The sequence below is a fragment of the Otolemur garnettii genome, unplaced genomic scaffold (genome assembly GCF_000181295.1).
Source record: "Otolemur garnettii isolate 467f Iridium unplaced genomic scaffold, OtoGar3 scaffold00154, whole genome shotgun sequence".
Taxonomy (NCBI): domain Eukaryota; kingdom Metazoa; phylum Chordata; class Mammalia; order Primates; family Galagidae; genus Otolemur; species Otolemur garnettii.
In genome coordinates, this window is record NW_003852549.1 from 1321445 (window position 1) to 1324257 (window position 2813).

A 2813-nucleotide genomic window follows, 5' to 3' on the forward strand; every position below is an offset into this window, starting at 1 on the left:
ATGGAACACTACTCAGTGAAAAAATGTACACCATGGAGCACTACTCAGCAAAAAAATGTACACCATGGAACACTACTCAGTGAAAAAAATGTACACCATGGAGCACTACTTAGCAAAAAAATGTACACCATGGAGCAGTACTCAGTGAAAAATGTACACCATGGAGCACTACTTAGCAAAAAAATGTACACCATGGAGCACTATTCAGTGAAAAAATGTACACTGTGGAGCAGTACTCAGTAAAAAAAATGTACACTATGGAGCAGTACTCAGTAAAAAAATGTACACCGTGGAGCAGTACTCAGTAAAAAAATGTACACCATGGAGCACTACTCAGTAAAAAAATGTACACCATGGAGCAGTGCTCAGTAAAAAAATGTACACCATGGAGCACTACTCAGTAAAAAAAAAAAAAAAAATGGTGGTCTAGTATCTTTAGTAACAACCTGGATGGAACTGGAGCACATTCTTCTCAGTAAAGTATCATAACAATGGAAAAACAAATATCACATGTATTTAATTCTGAATTGGAGCTAGTTGATCAACATATATGTGCACCTGTGGAAGTAAAACTCCATGGGAATCAAGTAGGTGGGAGCGAGGGGTGTTGGGTTAATTCACACCTAACAGGTACAATGGGATACGGTGCACACATTCTTGCTGAAGGACACCCATCCTATGACTTTGACCTGAAATGTGCAAAAGCAAATTATGTAACCAACACATGTGTACCCCTGTGATATTCTGATTTTAAACAAATAAATAAAATGCAGGAACAGTGGAGGTAAAGAAGATCATTTTCCCACTCCATATTTAATAATACTAATGTATACTAATATTTAAAATGGAAAGAAATAATGCAGATAGTCAAAGAGCCTTTCTACTGATCATCGGAAAGCAGTTTCACATAATTCCTAAAACAATGCAGTGATGTGACATCAATTTTGTTTTTTGATTCATGTGGTATTATGATTGCACTTTGTGGAAATCCTTCCCCATTCAGGTGATACACTAACAGTTTGACTTACAACATATGAATGCAATCTCCGTTTTTTTTCTGACATGAATTTTGTGGAAATTTAAGAGACATTGCAAAAGGGCTTTTAGTCAGATGCCATTGGAGGACGGAACATTTTCCCTAATTTTAAAAATCAGGTGATTCTTGAAAAAGTAAAAAGTTTAATATTATTGTTTAGAGACAGTTCTTCTTACCAATTATATGTCTTGATTTATCTGAGTCTCCATTTATAAAAAAAAAAAAAGGATAATAAGATTGTGAAGAAATAAATAAATGTTAAATGGAATGGCTCTCACCTACCTCACAGTGTCAAATAAAATAATATTTCAGGAAATTAAATGCTGTTTACCTAACACATAACAGATCTCAATTACTGCTGAGCCTTTAGTTTCCAATTCATTGATCAAGCACACATCGACTGATTAAATTACTTATAAAGCAAGTGACATGGGCAATAGCATGGTGAGGGAACAATTCTACACCTAGACTGCCTGGGGTGGAATTCAAGCCTGTGACTTTGGCCACGTCACTTAACAGCTCAGTTTATTCATTTCTAAAATAGAAATTTAATAGTACCTCTGTCATTAGATTGGCATAGAAATGTGTGTAAAAAAATGTAAATTAATAAATGTCAGCTGCTTCCAATAAATGTTGCTTTATTTGTTTTTTCCACTTTTATGTCAAAATATATTTGTATTCTGATTTTCCCAGAGGGTGAAGATGGTTCCTCAAATATTAATATAAACATGGTCTATTCAAGACAGTAAAGGTTTATTTTGATTGAATCCTTGCAATGTATCAGTTCAGAACACAGTACAGTAGAGATTTGCAATGTACCAGTGTATTTAAGCAGAGATAAGAGCAAATTCAAAGAGCTCAGACCTGCAAGACTACTTCGGAACTAGACTATCTGGATTGTTTATCCTTCCAAACCCTGCTCAGACAAACCTGCAGCCACTGTGTACACATAGCACAAAACAGGGGAAGTTATAATCACAGCATGAGATTTGAAGTCTTAATTCAGTCTTGCGGAATAAAACACAGATACACGTTTGTCCTCAGATGTGAGAAATTTGAGTGTCTTATCTTTTATGAGTTCTCCCTCGTGTAAAGATTAACATTTTTCACTTTCTCTCCAGCTACTTGATATTGTTTGGGATCTACATGTGCAGCTCCAGAGGCGGAACAGCCAAGTTCAAGTGCTGTCTTTACCCATTTCCAAAAAACTGATCTTGGGCAAGAGTAACATAACCATTCTGTGACTCAGATTCTTCATTTGGACGTGAGAATGGTATTTTATTTCTATAGTTACATGCATTAAATGTGGGAGTATTTACCAAAAGTAAGAGTTAAATAAGTATAAGACATTTTATTCCTTCCTCTCAATACAGACACATTCTTGAAGAGCTTCTGAAAGGACAATACACAGAGCGTAACGTGTGAACCCAGATGCCACAGTTTACATGTGAGCATAAATTACCTTTGAGAGAACCAGAGGAGATGGAATCAGCTCTGCCCGTATGAGAGACACAAATGTTTCTCTGTAACATACATCATCGGGACTTGGGGAGTTCAACTGTTCACAGTGGCTCAGCCACAATCACCAGATATTTGTCATTGAAACTCACTGTGGCACGTGGCCTGGTGATATCTGGTGTGCGTGTGTGTGTGTGTGTGTTATCAGCCCGCACATGGCCTGGTGATATCTGGTGTGCGTGTGTGTGCGTGTGTGTTATCAGCCCGCACGTGGCCTGGTGATATCTGGTGTGTGTGTGTGTGTGTGTGTGTGTGTGTT